Source organism: Microcebus murinus, chromosome 12 (genome assembly GCF_040939455.1).
Source record: "Microcebus murinus isolate Inina chromosome 12, M.murinus_Inina_mat1.0, whole genome shotgun sequence".
Taxonomy (NCBI): Eukaryota; Metazoa; Chordata; class Mammalia; order Primates; family Cheirogaleidae; genus Microcebus; species Microcebus murinus.
The window spans coordinates 41,115,322-41,127,545 of record NC_134115.1 but is presented as its reverse complement, the minus strand read 5'-3'; positions in this window follow the sequence as shown (position 1 = coordinate 41,127,545).

The window sequence follows — 12,224 nt, the reverse complement described above, 5'->3', positions numbered from 1 at the left end:
ACTCAGAATTCAAAGCCAGGTCTTCTGACTCTAACTTCAGGATTCCTTTTCCTACCTTATGGTAATCAGCTTGGAGATCACCACAAAAATAGCTTAATTATTTCATAGAAGATTCCTCATTCAGCAAAAAGAAGTAAAAAGTCACAGCTTATTGTATTTCTATATTTTTATTATAATTATCAAAATAAAAATGTTTAAAAATGCTCTATTAATCTTCAAAGGAAATTGAAACTCTAAATAATTACAGAATTACATTCTAGTTTAGTTTCTAAACTTCCATCAAAATATATTCTTTAACTTAGTGGGAGAGATTAACACTATATTATTTTGACATAGTGAAACATATTTTCCCCATCTTTGTTACTCCAAAGATAATTTCACTATTTTATTAAGAATTATACTAATAATGATAAACTTTAGTTATTAAAATGTTTGTCTAGAAGAACTCCTATTTGGCTAATGAAATATCTTGGTCAATTTCCCTTCATATGACATTAAATCATTTTCAAAATGTATCTTTTATATTTATTTCAATAAAATGATTTTTATTGAGATAATGTTCCAGGAAATTTTATAAGGGTGAGGCACTTGTCAAATTTTACCAGACATAGTTTCTGTTATTATAAATTCTTTTTTGTTTTTAGCAGTTATCATGTTTAAAACTACAGATCTAAATTTCATCAAGAATTTTTCCCTCATAGAAATGCTAAAAACATGGTATAGGTTTTTTTTTTTTTAACTAGGCAAACTAATTCTAAAGTTCCTGGAAGAAAATATACACTAATACCCAAGAAAATGCTGAAAATTACATTAGCAAGGAGTGCTACACTTATCAGATGTTAAAACCTACTATAAATCTATAATGATTAAAACAGCATAGTCCAGGAAAGTGAATATAGATCAATCAATAGGGAAACACAAAATCTACAAACCCAAATACATAAAATAATTTAGTATGTAATAAATGTGGCATTTAAAATTCTAGGGTAACTGATGGATGGTCCTGAGTCAGGTAGGTAGCCAGTTCACGTAAAAAGCAATTTATATGGTTCTTAAGTTTGTGAAAAGATGACCAACCCTATGTATAGTAAGAGAATTTCACCTATAAACTTCACAAAGATGAAAAGATTGACAAGGGTATTGAGAACCAATAGCCTCATACACTGCTGGTGAGAATATAGGTTAGTTCAACTTCTATGGGCAGTTTACCCAAATTGATTAAAATTTAGGATGAACACACTCTTTGACACAGCAGTTCTATTTCTGGGGTCGTCTTACAATTGTGTCCTTGGAAGGGATATGAGAACCTATTTATATGGTAGTTGCTATTTCCAGTGAGAATAAAAAGGGTTGTTGGGGGCAAGGGAGTGAGTTTAACTTTTTATTCTATATACTTTCATGTCTGCTGAATTTTATACATATGCATATGCATGCATTACCAATTCAAAAATAAAAATACTAGACCAAAAATGTTTCTTCCATTTAATTTTTAGTCAAATACAAATTTACCATGTATAATTTTAGTTTTACATTTGATTTCTTTTTTCCTAAGCAGTCTAGATTTTTCCAGGTCAGGTTTTCACATTTCTAACCAATTTTACCAAGTATAATTTTAGTCATCATTTTTATTTTATGTTGGTTATTATTGATTATGAATTAAGCTAAAAGGCTGACATTTTCATTTATTTCTTGTCTGCTCCATGAGAAAATTGTAAGCAAGGACCCTCTGCTATGTTCTAACTCTCATCATCATTAGCAAAGCAAGAGCAAAAATCAAAGAATATCTTCAGCTTCAAAATGGTGAGGTCAAAATGTTCTATTGAAGTGACAACCTTCCCCTTTAAGACAACCTTAAATGTTATTATGAAACCCATCTAAATAAATTTTTCTTTCTTTCCAGAGGCTCTTGCATAACTGTTTTCCTTTATGTTCTGTGTATAAACAGAGCTTTGGCATAGACAAAGACAGATCAGGGTATAAAATATATTGGATGAACCTCTCCTTCTCTAATTAAGGTATATGGGTGCTTACAAGTCTCAGAAATCTGGCAGCATCCAGTATCTCTTAGCAAATGAGATCCTGAATGGTAATCCAACTAGGAGACTGACATTAAGCCTCCACTTCAACCTCCAAAATGAGAGAGGTTCTTGTGTCTACCATTTGAAGAAAACATTAATGATTAGAAAGGTTGATATAAATAATCCTGTAGACATTTATAAATTTACAAGGGCTTTGCCCCCAGTTTTTATAGATCTAGTAATCCAGAATAGGGCTGAGATGATTCATTATGACTCTGGAAAATTAGAGAAGTGGACTGGGTTAAATAATTAATTATGCCATTCAATAGTATTTATTGAGTGCCTACTTTATACCAGGCTTTGGGCTATACAGGCATTGGATTTACAAAGATAAGACATGTTGCTGCATATCAAGGGACCCTGGCATTTATTTAATCCTTGCATTTTTCTGCTGTATTGCCAGGTAGGTGGATGGAAATGAATGTGGTTATTTGTTAGAACTTTCACATAGAGCCCTGAGACAATTAAAGACTTCAGCTGCAGAGAGCAGCTTAAGAAAACTTTTTTTTTTTTTTTTTTAACCAGGCTAATGGTGAAGTTCACTCTTGTAGTTCCCTCTGTATCCTGGTATCCTGTGCCATTTAGACGCCAATTGATTGCTAATTACTCTGCATTATCCATAAGCCAGCCACAAACATTTTTAATGGCATGCTCTTTGTTGTAATTTAGGGGCAGTGACTGCCGTCTATCTCTTTGTACTTTGGAACGCTTCTTTCTGAGCTTACAAAGTGTTTGGCTGACATGCAGGAGCCTGAGGAAGCTTAAGCAGAAACTTGGTCTCATGAAACATAATCCTGCCACACCCTGCAATGGATAGATGGCTGTGTCACGCCAGTGTGCACACACAGACTGGTAAGTGGAAGATTTGTCAGCCGAAATTGTGAAAGGTGCTACTGCACAGCCAGCCAGTTCTGCCAAAGGAGAAAGCCACCTGCCAAGGGCAAACATGTGAATGGCCATGCAAATCATGTTCTCCTTCTGTCTAAGTTGGTTCTGAGCACTGAGAGTAGAGACTGAAGAACTGTAGACATAGCAGTAAGTAAACCCTGCCTTGCCTAATGAAGTGCCTGTGTTTCCAGTATAAGATTTTTCCATATCTGAGATGAACAACTGATTCTCAAGGAACTCCAAAGCAAAAGTGTAAAACGATGGGTAAAAAATAACTGCAGCTTGGATTGGCCTGATAACTTGAACTCTGTGGTGGATGGAGGGACAGAAAACTATCAGGAATTAAACCTGGCTTCAGTGATTTCCATGGCTCCACTAGAGTCTCACGGAAGGTTGAGGATCACTGCATTATTGAAGATAAAGAATAAAGTAGGTCACTTTAAAATCTGGAACAATTTTACTTAGTGTCACATAGATCACATCTTAAATCATCTCCCCAAATTTCCACCAGTGTCTTGTTTGATTAAAAACAGAATGGATTTGTTGAAGGATTGTTTTATCTACAATTCTGTAATTGTTTTCTAAACAGAGAACTGTTTAGAAGCACTAGTTTCCTAGCAATGTGTGACCTTTCTAACTATATCTCTTGTCATCTCATGCAGACCCTATCTTCTGCTAAAACCAAGCCTTCACTGTGTTTCTCATTAAAGATTGTTCTCAATTCTTTTCCAAATTTACTGGATGGAGCATACGCTCTATAAAAATAGATTTGTGCTCATCTTTTGTAGATGTTCGTGGTGCTGGATCCAGACCCTCTTCACCAGGCCAGGGCATGAACCCTGCGGCTTCCGAGCACACTCACTGTTAGCTTACAGCTGCCCTGTCTGTGCAGAATCATCTTTGGCTAAATGGAAGCTTCTGAATCCTAGAGGACACATTGCCAGCCTACAGCCAATGACCGAGGGAGTACGAAAGTCAGCCCTTGTCTCAAGGTAGCGCCAATTCTGAAGTAAAATTCATGCTTCAGAGCTCTCTGTTGGACCAGGCTGAAGTTAGACTCCAGCTGGGCTCCAAGTATGTTGAGCTTTCTTCTGCCTTATCCTGGTGCCTTCACTCCTCTTCTCCTGGGAACATTAACACAAGAATGCCTGTACCAGGCTCTGTTTCAAGAGAACCTGACAATCACCATCATTATGAGCATTTATGGCAGGTGGGTAGGAATCTGGGGCTGGTAGTGGTATTGGAGTGGGTTTAGCACATAATTTTCCCTAATAAGTGTTTGCTAGATGAATGGATTTTCCAGGCTTGATCCTTGGGTTAATAGTAGCTCAGCTATCATCAAAAGATCTATTTCTCCGGCAGGGCCAGGCTCTTTCATTCACTCCTGGATTGGAAATGAAATGACTAGGAAAATTTCATAAGGCTCATTGCTGAATAGAAGGAAACTGATGACTGTTAATGATGTTAATTAGTCAACAGGGATTTTGAAGTGACAACTTTTCTCAGCATGTTACTAAGTACCTAGGTCTGTGGTAGGTTCAATGAAAAAAAGAAATCATTTTATACGTGAAATGAATCTTATCTTAATGTAGAGGTAAAACTTATGCCAATGAAACGATTGGGGGAATTGTAAGACAGTAAGTAATCATGTGCTAAAATGTACTTTATAGGTAATAAGCTCCAAAGAAGTTCAGAGAAGTAAGAAATCAATGTGGGCGTTGGGCGTTTACAAGTTAGGCAATTCTTCTTGGAGTAATGGGTGTGCGTGGGAAGGGCGGGAGAGGAAGCCATTCCAAGTGGGAGAAGGGGTAAGAACAAAGGTGTGGTGACAGTAACGAGGATGCCAGTGTTCACCAGGATACGGAAGATTAGAAATGGTTTCCCCTGAGTTTGCTTCCTCTTCGTCTCACCATCCCACTTTCCTATTTCCACGTATTATTCATTCATTTATTCGTTTGGTCACCAGATAATTTTTGAGCACCTGCTCTGTCCCAGGAACTGCACTATGTTTCAGGGAAGGAATGAACAGAATGGCCACCCTTGCTCTGAAGGAACTGACAGTCTCCAGCTAGATAAACTCAGCAAATAGACAATTACAATACAGGCTTGTCTTGGTGCTCTAAGAGTAAGCATAGGGCGCTAGGAGAGAACAAAGGAGAGGTACGGAATTTAGACATGGGGGAAGGCCACCACAAGGCTTCCTGAGGAAGTGATGTCTATTTCAAGGCCTAAAAGGGTGGATAGAATTTAGCCAGGTGAAGGAGGGCGCAAGAAAAATATTCGAGAGATGCATGGTGCTTTGAGGAAAGTGAGTGTTGCAGCGTGACTGGTGTATGTGGAGGACAGAGGGACTGAGTTACTGCCATGTCACTAAGCAAAGAAGCGTGGACTGCATCTCCAGGGCGTGACAACCACTGATTGACTGAAATAGGAAACCGACATGATCAGATTATTATTTCTTAAACATCAGTTTAGCTGTGGTATGAATAAGTTGGCAGAGACCAATCTGGAAGCTAAAGGACACATTAAGAAACTTTATTGCACTCATGGCAAATGATGGTAGGAGTGGAGACAGTAGCATTAAAAGCAACATAAATTGGTATTTTTTTGGTTATGGGAGAAGAGAATAAGAATGGTTGAGAATAATCCTGGACAATTTAGCTAAAGCAACCAATTTAGCTTAAGCTTAATCAACTGTAGGTGTTGAATCGATCGGTGTGGAAATTAGAAGAAAGCTTTGGGGTGGAGATATAGCTTTGGAGTTTCTACTAACAAATCACTCACTTTATTGCCATCTTTGTTTAATGGTATCAGATCCCTCTCAATTGCTCAGGTTAGAAATGCTTACTTCCCTAAGGGGTCTGCGGATGGGCTTCCTGGTATTCACGAACCTCCCCGAAATGGTATGCAAACTTTGGGGTATGAGTGACTATCTGTATGTTCCTGGTGCTGTGAGCCTTGGATTTTTACAGGATTTGCAAAAGCTTTCTTGACCATCCCCTTCATCCTACCCCCAAAAGTAAAGAGACTCAAAAGTGAGTTAGGATATTTCTCTCTTTTCCTCTTTATATTTACTCACAAGTCAAGTTCTTTGGTCTTATCTATAAAGTAAATATTTATATCCCTCACCTTTTCTCATTGCTAGTCTCCTAGTTCAGATTCTTACCACTTGTAATTTTAACTGTTTTTATTAGGGTGCCTCAGCCTTCTAATACATTTTTTTCTAATTTTTTTCTCCAAAGTGCTACTGACTATGACTGTGCAGCTTCCTTTCCTCACTTCTGGTGGCTGGCTCTCAGTATCCTTCTCACATCAGCCCATCATTCACCAATATGACCACCTAGTTGCTGCCCACCCCTTATTTGGTGACCTGGGCTAAGTCTATAGGAAACTTCAAATCCTTGCTACATTTGTCTTGATTTGTATAAAACCTGGAGGGGGACAAACCTTAATATTATATGACTCATTCATTTACTATCTTCGCATCCAGCATCCAAGTGCACAGAAGTGTACTTTCCTGGGACTGTGAGCTTCCAGGTGCAGCAAATGTTCGTAACAGTCTTCCCTTCCTAATGACACTTTCAAATTTCATGAGCAAATCTCCAGGGAACACCCGGCCTGGTTGCTCAGAGAGAAATAGCTAAACTACTTCCCCACCCACCCCACATGGAGAGAAGTTGGAGACAGTAAATGATTCAAAAACTCAACTCTCCCAAAAGATGACTCCTCGTTCCCCCATATTTAATCCATGTGGGTTGCTCTACTGGTTCTTCTGAAAAGTCCTGTTGTTGCTCAGGGATGTATAGCATTGTCTTTCAGCTTTGAGATGTCTCTCCTTGGTAAGTCCAGTAGGTAGGGGGTCTCAGGGTATACAGCCACCTCATGGTATTATCTCTTAGCTGGTACCCACGATACAATTTCCTATCTCTCCCATATGTTCTTCCTAAGTGTTTTAAGTTTTGATGTCCCTCCCTCCAAGGTCAAGACAAATATCTTTAAACTGGCCTCCAAGGTCCTTTAAAAATATGACCTCCATGTACCTTTGTCATCTCAGTTCTAGCCATGAGCTCACTAAATAACATGGACATTAATCAAACAGGTCTTTCCCTATCACATGTCCATGGTGTTGCTGATGCCATTCCTTCTGCCCGTAACATCCTTTCTTTAATTTTTATAGAAAAATATTCTACTTGTTCTTTAGGTCAACCTCACCTGTCATCTTCTATATAATTTCCCATCATTGTTTTAATAGAAATTAATCCCATCTCTGGCATTTGCAGCATGCTTTCACTTATATGGTTCTGAGAGATAACAGGAAAAAGTAAAGTGGATCTATACCTTATTCATCACATTTATCACCATGAGCCTAGCAACGTGCCTTGAACATAGCAAATGTTCAACAGTTTAGCTAGACTGAAATGATAGGTAAAGTGGGGTCATATCATAGGAAGAGTCTTAAATAACCTGTAATGCTAGTCCAGTTGCTATCTATTAAAGACTTGGGAGAAGAGGTATACAAGTTTCTCAGGGTCATCTGATTTTGCAATTTATCAAAGTACTTCCATTGCAACAACTTATGAGCATATTTGTCAAAGCAAGCCACAATGCTATAACATAATACTCACCAGTTGTGACTGCCTGCCTGATAGTGCAGTCTGTTTGTCAATATCTGGAGAACAAACTAAAACCATGTGCTTTCAATATAAAACATAATCAACAAGTAGGGACATGGAGTCTAAAAGATCAAGTGGGGGTGTCCCTCAAAAAGCAGCCTGGGTCCTCCAGAAACTACCACTATGCCTGATGCCAGGACTCACATTGGGTGAGGGTCAGGGTGGAGGTAGATGTCACCAATTTCAGCTGCTTAGTGGTGGAGAAGGAGAAAACGAAGTAATCTGGACCAGATCCTGGTTCAGGGGAACAAAATTTATATGGATGTCAATTGGCAACTTGAGCATCCAGTATTGTACAGCCGTGTTGCCAGTGCCATGGGCATTTGACTACCAAAGCAAAGCTTCTCGATATATTTCATCTTCAATGGTGGCTTTGGGCAGAAGGATTCAAAGAAGGTTCAGTAACCTCTGAGCAATACTGGGAGTCTTTGGCTATGCAAAAAAAGCCCCTATTTATGTGATTAACACATCACTTGACATGCCTGAAACTTGGACTCACATAAATGTATGGTGCTCTAAAAATAGTTGGAAACTCATCTTGACACATCTAAATTTAATTTGGGTTGCTAATTTTCAAGAACTAGATCTATTAATAATGATGTACATGCATGACCAATTCCATAAATACCAACCACATGGTACTTTTCAGCTACCCCTGACCCATATCTTCCCCCATCAGACATGCATGTACCTGTCCTCACATGACCACATGCCCCACCAACCCATCTGTACCTACAAACAGAAGCATGTACATATGCAAATGTGCACGCCTTCACCAAACCTTGGGGTCCTACAAACTTTCCTTCTCTTTCTATCTTCCTATCTTGAATTATGCAGCTGCTTTAGGTCATTCTCTGACCAAGGAACTACACTCTAGGTGGAACAGCTGTGGTCAGAAACTTGGCCAGGACTTGTTGCCAAGAGAGGGTTAGAGGTAGCCAAGTGAGCACTGTTGAGTGTAGCTGTGGAATGTGGGTGGAGCCAGAAAAGGGGCACAGCTGATGTCCCTTCTTCCAGAAGACACTCTCCTCCCTCCCCAGTGAGTGACTGAGGGCAGCTGTGTGCTGCTGATGCGAGGAAAATGAGATGGTAGAGCTTAGCTTCAGGAGCGGCAGCTGCTGTGGTCTGGAGGGTGCTGCCGGGTCATCCCCAGAGGGTGGTTAGTGCTCCAGTGTCCCTGAGCAATGGTAGGAGGTGGCTGGCTCTCCTATCTTCTTGGTAAGGACTCCAGTCAGATGGCATTGGCAAACTCTGTTGAGTTTCTCTGTATTTGAGGGCCAGTATGTGATCACACCTGTGAGAAGGCACAATTTCTCATACACACACGTCTACTCATATGTGTACAGATAACTGCCATAAGGGAAGACTTTTAAGACTTCTGCTCAGTGGTAAAGCTGGGTGTTAGCAGGGTTCAGCCAAATGTGTCTGATGCCCTTGCATCCAGCTTCTCCAGGACTGCAAAGCTAATGTTCTCACTGTCATTGAGAAGTAAGATCCCTCAGTTACTTGGAGAGCCTTGCTCAAGTCATCAAGCTCATTCGATACTCAATCTTGACCTCTTGCTCCAGCTTACTTACTCCATGCCAAAGGAGACCAGTGGGACCATGTATCCTCATGCTTTAGGGACGTATTTGATGTTTGAGAATTCCTAAAACAGCAAGACACAATCTTAGTAATTAAACACTAACTGCAGTACCAGATTACAAGGTCAATTATATTTAAGAAGAGGGTTCCTGCTTAGTGAAATTATGAAAACAGACTCAGTTAGTTCTTGGTTGATACCTCTTTGAAGGCCCCATCATAGCTTTTTGGTGTCTTACTCTTCCCAAATGACCAGTGTCTTTCAATAGTTTCCCTGACTGTCCACTAAGCTGTTCTGTTCAGAAAAATCTTCCACTCACAGTGTCCCGGACAGCTGATTAGCACCAACAGTACTGTTGTGATTACAGAAAGACCTGTGGCTGCAGAAAGACCCAGGCTTAGTAAATAAAAAACAACTGCTGAACTCATTTGTCTTTGCAAGCATCTCCCAACTTTTGAGCTCTTAGTATGCTTTCCTTCATCCTATCATCTCATTTTGCACCCCAGTTGATGTGCTCCCTCTCTTTGATTTGTGATTGGACACATCTTTGATTTCAGTCCATCTTGGCCATCACTTCAGCAACAGCTGCCTTCCCAGCTTGACTTCGCTCTTCATGTTTGCTATGGATAAATCCATAAGCTGAATGCATCTGTCCCTGGCAGCTGGAAATTATAATCTCCCACTATGGGATTCCCTTCTTGGGCAGAGGGCAAGCAACAGAGCTTTAAAATTAACATTTAGATTGCAGAGTTACTTTTCTCCTTCAGTAGCTACCATCAAAGTTCTTCTTCTCTCAGTGTGGTGTTTAGAGGACAACATTTGATGTAATAATTTATACTAAAGTATGAATGACTACTAGGTGGTTAACCACCTTTATGGATCTCTCAAAAATTATTTCAGAGGGAGGCAGCTTCTTTCTGATCTGTCCAAGAAATGAGAAAATCCTTTACCAGATTCTTCAGCTCTAAAGGATCCTCCCTGACACATATCTGGTCACCTGATAACAGTATTTTTATCCCTTTTCTACTTCCACAGAACACCCACTCTTCCAAGGACTGAGATTATAACCTTCTGGATAACCATACTCTTTGGCTTTCTTCAGGGTCAGACTTGCATCTTTCCTTGGGGTCCAAACTTGGGAATTCAGTCTCCCTTACTAGCCATCCCAATTTATCAATGAATTACCTTTTTGGGAAGCATGATAAGGTAGGCTGTCCTCCTTTCTAGCAAACAAATGCTGCATAATTCATATCGTCAGTGTTTTTTTCAACATACTCCATTTGTTCATAATTATCAAACTTCATAGGAAACATTTTTTGTAGGCCATTTTTATTTTCTGCACAAACCCATAAATAAACAATATAAAGAACAAGAGTTTATGCTCTTTTATTAGAGATTCACGGCAATTATGATAATTATAACATTTTAGCCTATATATATATATCTCATTTAATTGTCATCTCAAACCTCTAAGATGGCAATTCATTAAAGAAACTGAGGTTTAGACTTAGTAGTTTCCCTGAAGTAAGTAGCCAGCAAGTGGTGGTTTTAACATTAAGATCAATATCTAATTGCAAATTCTGTGTGCCTTCCACTAAACCTATCTGGCTAGGGATTATCTGTTGTGATGAATAAATACTGATGTTTTTCTCCCTTTAAAGTTGAAGGCTATCTTAGTGACTAATGGGAACTTTGCTCCTTATTCCCAACGTTCCTCAAGTTTACAAAGCAAGGACCCTTGAGACCATCATGTTCTCATTATGGCTAACCAGTTAGCTCACCTCAGCTTTGACCTGCTGGTCACCAACAAGTGAAACAAACCTGCCTTAGCAACCACAATTGCTATTGCATCTGCATTTCTGTATTAGGTGTATATGTGGGTGTGTTTCTTTATATTATGATGTTTTCACATCTTAAAAGTGCTTTCTAGCTGGGGACAGCCCGGCCCTGTGGTGGGGGTGGGGAACTAACCAATTTTTAAAGATAACAAGGATTCAGTGGCACACACTTTTAGTACGCATGCTCACTAATCCAGAGCCCTCCCTCCCCACATGACTTGTGCAGTCCTGGAGGAACAGTTCCCTGCCTTGATCACCCCAGGGCAAGGTACCAGACAACTAGGGACCACCACTATGACTTAGAGCCCACCAAAATCATTCAAACCAGTCAATCCTAAACTGTTTATGCTGTCCCACCTGGTCTTCCCCTTGGAAACTCCTATAAAGGTTCTGACCTAGACCTTCCTCTGGCTCTTGTCTTTTGCCCCCCCAGACACTCCGGTATCTTTCCCATGTAGCTTTGCATGACGTGTTGCACCACCTGACTCCAGGACCTGTGAGTGTAATCAACTTTTTCTCCTGAGCCTCTCCTCCTGTCTCCTCTTGTGGTCACGCCTGACTGACTATCCCATAAAAGAAGAAAAAACCAATTACCCAGAGAATTGAGGATGCAACTTGTACTTCTTGTTGCAGGGGAGCTAATAGTTTATTTGATAAGCAGAGAGTGAATTGAGCCTGAGAAGTTAAAAGTAAATGTGCAGTTTTCTCCTGACCTGCGGACAGAATATAAGCTTGGGCTATACAGCTGGGAAACATCCTAAACTACACCCAATTTGTGAGTTTGTGAGGCTAATAAATACTGTGGCGGTTGTTACTTAGTGGCAGCTGATATCATCTGCCAGTTTTGCATATATTCCTCTTCATTTTCTACGGCAAACCACAGATGTTTTCTCCCTTGCGATCACACCTGCAGAACTAAAACCAGTTTAAAAAAAAACAACAGGATAGCAGATGTTTTGAAATTGGAACAGTTATAATATTGGACAGGGGAAAAAAAAAAAAAAACAAGAACAAAACTATTCCACTCTTCTGTCTGTACAAATGCCAGAAAGTGACTCCTTTTTGCTGTGATACAAAAGACTAACAGTCTTTTCTTTTTGTTTCCCCTAATCCAGAGGGCGGTTTTGACATTGTATTTACTAAAAGATGATGGTTTTTATTCCAG